This window comes from Suricata suricatta, chromosome 2 (assembly GCF_006229205.1).
Source record: "Suricata suricatta isolate VVHF042 chromosome 2, meerkat_22Aug2017_6uvM2_HiC, whole genome shotgun sequence".
In the NCBI taxonomy this organism is placed as follows: domain Eukaryota; kingdom Metazoa; phylum Chordata; class Mammalia; order Carnivora; family Herpestidae; genus Suricata; species Suricata suricatta.
Window position 1 is genome coordinate 6,463,874 of NC_043701.1, and position 5,602 is coordinate 6,469,475.

General features: G+C 44.6%; 2 non-coding genes across 2 annotated transcripts; both read left to right on the plus strand.

Annotated features, from left to right (window-relative positions):
• Positions 1-445: 445 nt before the first annotated feature.
• Positions 446-517, plus strand: TRNAC-GCA. Its single transcript has one exon. It is a non-coding gene; the product is annotated as a tRNA-Cys (tRNA).
• A 1,585-nt stretch (positions 518-2,102) lies between these two features.
• On the plus strand, positions 2,103-2,174 carry TRNAC-GCA. Its single transcript has one exon. It is a non-coding gene; the product is annotated as a tRNA-Cys (tRNA).
• The last annotated feature ends 3,428 nt before the right edge of the window (positions 2,175-5,602 follow it).

The following is a 5,602-nucleotide window of genomic DNA, read 5'->3' on the forward strand; positions in this document are numbered from 1 at the left end:
GGAGATCATGACCTGGGCTGAAGTCGGACACTCAACCAACTGAGCCACCCAGGCACCCCAGGAAGGATTTTTTTCCCCATAAACACAGCCCCCAAATCACAAACTATAAAGGAACAATTTGACTGTAGCAACATGTAAACATTTATAGGACAAAGACCGAAAAGCTAGCAATGAACATGCTAGTCCCTGTTCAGTAAACAGCAACTGACCTCTGGGCTTCACCTTCTGCCCCAATACCGAGCCTGGCACAGACTCCTTTGTCTCAGATGGAACCTTCAGTGATCTTCCAAGCTGATGCCAAGAAGTGACGGTGTCTTTTGGGGAAAGGAGGACAGGTGTGGCACCAGACAGCGCATCTACTGTTGCAGAGAGCTAGCGATTCTCGGAGTCTGCAGGAGCAGCTTGCATGTGGCAGTTTGTTAATCACATGCTTCCCCAGGCAGGAGGGGGTATAGCTCAGTGGTAGAGCATTTGACTGCAGATCAAGAGGTCCCTGGTTCAAATCCAGGCGCCCCCTTTGAAAGTCTGCTTTTTCCTCCTTGACCTGAAAAGCTGTATAGACCCAGAACTCTAGTTCCCTTCACGGGATGAGGCTGGTAGAGCTTGTGAACCAGCACGTTTTTGGCCAGATTATAATTCAGGGGCCACTCAGGCCCTCAGCACCACCTTGAAGACCAAGGACAAGACTGAATCCATCCCTATGGCTCTCATTGAGGGTCTGTTTCCCCAGGGCCATGATGGTACCAATGTCAGGGTCATCCAGGGTCCAGTCCAGAAACAAATTTGCCTCCATTATTTGAACTGAGGATTTAACATAAATCATCGTTAGCCAGCGTATTAGTGTCGGAAAGCTGCGCAGTGAAGGCCCACAAGCCGGGCAGCTTAGAACAACAGGAATGCGTTGCGTCACAGCTCTGGGGGCCCAGAGTCTGAAATCGAGGTACGGGCAGGGCTGGGTCCTCCTTCGTGTCTTCTGGCTCTCCGTGTCTGGCGGCAGCTCTTCGAATTCCTTGTAGACACAGCCGCGCAGCCTCCACCTCCGTCTCGACACGGCCGTGTCCTGCCTGTGATGTCTCCTCGTCCCGTCAGGACCATCGTGTCCTGCCCTGCTGCACCGCCACCTCGTCTGAACTAGCCATGTCTCTGATGACCCCATCCAAGCACGTCACAGCCCGAGGGAAGGACGTCGGCGCATCGTCCGGAGGACACAATTCAACCCACAACAGCCAGAACTTAGAGAGACAAGGAGAGACACGAGGTGGGGCCTGCAGGAAGCCGCGCTCACTCCAGGGAAAGGGGAGCAAACAGAGAAGGAGGAGTTCACTAACTCTCACGGGCTTGGGGGGGACCTGTGGGTCCCGGGCCCCCATCTCTAAGGAGGCACCGGCGTCCCCGAAGGCTCGGGGCAAGGCCGGTCCTGCGGACACCAAACTGCAGGTGGCCGTCACTGGTGCTACTGGGATGGGTGACCCGACGGGAGCAAGGAGAAGGACACACCTTCTCCCACCTTCCAGGCTCCCCCCGAGAGCGCTTTAGGGGAACAACCAGGAAGCCACCTGGCGAAGGGTAAGCCTGGTTGACAGAGTCCCAGAGCCAGCCCCGCAGAGCAGGGCACAGAAAGGGGGGCTTGGAGCTTAGGGACAATCACTCCCTCCGGCAGCTCCTCTCACCGGGCAGTTAAGGGTTGAATACGTGGAGGTCCGAGGCAGTGAGAGAGGGCTGAGCCCGCAGCCCAGGGTACCGTTGTGTGGGGAGCTGGGAGCCATCTCCCGTCCGTGTGTCGTCTCCCATTTTTCAAGTGTCCATGCTTGGCCAGCCACTGGCATTTTGCTTCCGTTTTCAGGTGCTCAGCTCAAAACCCACAACACGGATGTTATGATAGACTCTCTGGCTGCCAGGGACGCTTCCCAACCTGCTGCTCTCGCCTGGGAACAGAAGATGGAGAGGTTGTAGGGCTGTGCATGCGAGCAACCTGCTGCCTTTTCTCAGGCAGGGAGATGAGCTAGCAGGAAAGCAGGTCTGGCAACTCAGCCAACCGTGCTGGAGGGGCACCCGTGTGGCTGCAGAGGGAAAGGGTGTTAGTGGGACCTGATGGCACAGCAGGGGGTATAGCTCAGGGGTAGAGCATTTGACTGCAGATCAAGAGGTCCCCAGTTCAAATCTGGGTGCCCCCTGGCATTTTAGTCACCAGGGGAGGTAAAGAAGTTCCAATTTCCTCTCCTCTTGCTGAGTCTGGTTTCCGAGTTTTCCTGCAAAGGGTGGAGAAGCAGAGATCACACGCACTGAAGCAGGCAGGTGGTGCGTGTGTCCCGTCCTCGGATCCTCCCACATGCCCCTCCCCTGGTCCCGCACCCTCCAGCCTGTATTTGGTCTCCTGGCTGAGGGCGATGACTCTGTCCTTTGAAGGTAGCCAGAGGGAAGTCTGAGATCACCTATAAAAGGACAATGTTTCGACTGCTGTAGGATTTCTCAACAGTTGCAAAGGAAGCCAGAAGACAGCGCAACACCACATTCCGTAGGATGAGAGGAAATCACAGTCAGCTTTGGATTCTATTCCCAGCCAAACTATTCTTCAAGAACATACAAAAGCTGAGAGTGTTCACTACCAACAGACCCTCACTAAGGAGATTTTAAATATCTACTTTAGAGCAAAGAAAAATGATCCCAGAATGGGAAGTCTAAAATATAAGAAGGAATGTTAAACAAAGAAATAAGATATGTAAATAAATCTAAAAATCATTGACCACTTAAGGCAATACTAATGTCTAACTTATAAAGTTTTAAAAAAAACAAAAAAACAAAAATACTGGTTAATAACAACACATAAGGAATGGAGTGATAAGAGTTAAAATGTCTATGTGATTTGAGAGGAAGATAAAAATGTTGATTAACTTTAAGAGTCTCATGCTCTACCGACTGAGCTAGCCGAGCAGTTAAATGTTGATTAACTTTAGAATTTTAAGATTTGAATGCAGAAATTGCTAGTATATAATTTCAAAAGCTGTGATTTTGGAGCACCTGGGTGGCTCAGTTGGTTAAGATTCTGATTTTGGCTCAGGTCACAATCTCTCGGATTTGTGGATTTGAGCTCCATACTGGGCATTGTGCTGATGGGAGCCTGAAGACTGCTTCAGATTCTGTGTCTCCCTCTCTCTCTGCCCCTCCCCGGCTTGTGCTGTGTCCCTCTCTGTCTCTCCAAAATGAATACATGTCAAAAAAAATTTTTTTTAAGTTGTGATTTTGCCAAGCAAAAGGGGATAAAAGAATGGAGAGTTGGGGCACCTGGGTGGGTCAGTCGGTTAAGTGTCCAACTTCGGCTCAGGTCATGATCTCGTAGTCTGTGAGTTCAAGCCCTGCGTCTGGCTTTGTGCTGACAGCTCAGAGCCTGGAGCCTGCTTCAGATTCTGTGTCTCCTTTTCTCTCTGCCCCTCTCCTGCTCTCACTCTGTGTCTCTCTCTCCAAAATAATAATTAACATTTAAACAAATTAAAAAAAAGAATTAAGGGTGCATGCTAGTAGTCTTGCTAAACACGCATTATTTCTAATAATTCATTTGTTGATTCTTTTAATATTCTATGTATATGTTCATATCATCTAAGTAGATGTATTTCCCTTGTTCCAATCCTTACATATTTTATTTTTTTCTTACCTTACTGTACTGACTAGGACCTCCAGTATAATGTTGAATAGGATATTGATAGTAGATATCGTGACTCATTCTAATTTCAAATGAAAAATTCTCAACATTTTACCATTATGTGTATATTGTGAACTATACGCTTTATAAATGGTCTTTATCAAATTAAGGAATTTTCTATTTTAGTTTACAGGAAATTTTTTTATCATGGATTGATGTGAAAATTTATTAACTCTTCCCTTTGATCCATTGAGATAATCATAGGATTTTCCTCTTTTAGTCTATTTACATAGTGAATTACACTTATTGGTTTCTCTAAAATTAAACATATTTTGCACTCCAGATATAAATCCATTCTGGTCATGAAGTCCTACCCTCTTTATATATTTGTGAATTGGGTGAGATTATAATTTATTTAATTTCTTGTACCTATATTTTATTAGTGAGATTGACCTTTGCGTTTTTTATACTGTCCTTGTTGGGTTTCAGTATTAAGATTGTTCTAGTCTCACAAAAGGAGTTGTAGAATGTATCCACCTTTTATATTCTTAGAGTTTTACATAAAAATAGCTATTGCTTATTTAAGTATGAGACAAAACTCACCAGTAAAACCATCTCATCTGAATATTTTTATCAAAAGGTTTCAAATAACAGTTTGAATAAAAGAACTACTTAAAAATGGAGAGGACTATTCAGCTTTTCTATTTTTTCTTGTGTCAGCTTTCTTAAGTTGTAGGGTTTTTAAGTCCTTGCTCAATTTCAGCATAGAATAGTGACAAAGTCCTTGGACTCTTAAGACATAATGCATGGGTTCAAATTCTGGGTTCTAACTGAGTGGCCTTGGTGAAATTGATAAACTCTCTCAGCCTCAGTTTTGCCGTATATAAAATGGGCATGATAATAGAAGTGAATACAATGATAGAGCTAGTTTGTGGAGATGTTATGAAAATTAAATGAATTAATATCTTTAAAGTAAATAAAATCATGCCTGCTTTACACTAAGTCATTTTTTATGCTTATTGGATTTTTAAATTTTGTGTATATTAATTTTTCATAGTGTTCAATATTATTTTAAAGTCTAAAGAATCCACAGTTTTTTTTAATTTATAATATTGCTTTTTTTTCTGCTTTCTTCTTTTTTAATTTTTTTAATGTTCTTATTTATTCTTGAGAGACAGAGAGAGACAGTGCGAGCAGGGGAGGGTCAGAGAGAGAGGGAGACACAGAATCCGAAGACAGGCTCCAGGCTCTGAGCTAGCTGTTAGCAGAGCCCCACGCAGGGCTCAAACCCATGAACCATGAGATCATGACCTGAGCCAAAGTCGGCCGCCCCTGCTTTCTTCTTTTTCTTAACAGGATCACCAGAGGTTAATCGATCTTTTCTTTTCAAAAACCAACGTTTGGCTTTAATCCTGTCCATTGTGTGTTTGCCTTCCATTTCATTAATTTGTAGTTCTTTTATTTCTTATTCCTCTCATAGTGTTCTTTCATTCAGTTTTTCTAACTTCTTGAGATGGATTCTTAGTTTATTTTTAATCTTCTATTCCAGCATCTTGCTCTGTAAGAACACGAGTCTGAACCAAACAGACGCCATGACAGGCTTTAAGTTTCCCCTCTGAACTAGAAGGCCTAAGTTTCAGTTTCCCCAAAACTATCAGGCAGTTACACATTGCCTAGAGCAGGAGAGACCACCTTGCAGTATCCAATCAGGAAAGCCCAGCTACCTCTCCCCACATTCCTTAGGTGAGGCCTGCAGATAGGAACTTTAGATAGAAACCTGTTACCTAATGTTAAAGTTAACCCGTTAGTCACTGAACAAGACCCTGGGCTCGCTCTGTAATTGGTTAATTTAAAAACTACTCTAAATATTGTGATTGGGTCCCGCCAAAAGTAACGAACACTCTGAACAATGTGTATGGTTAGAGCTGCTGCCAATACTGTTGTACCATTATGATTGGATCACTG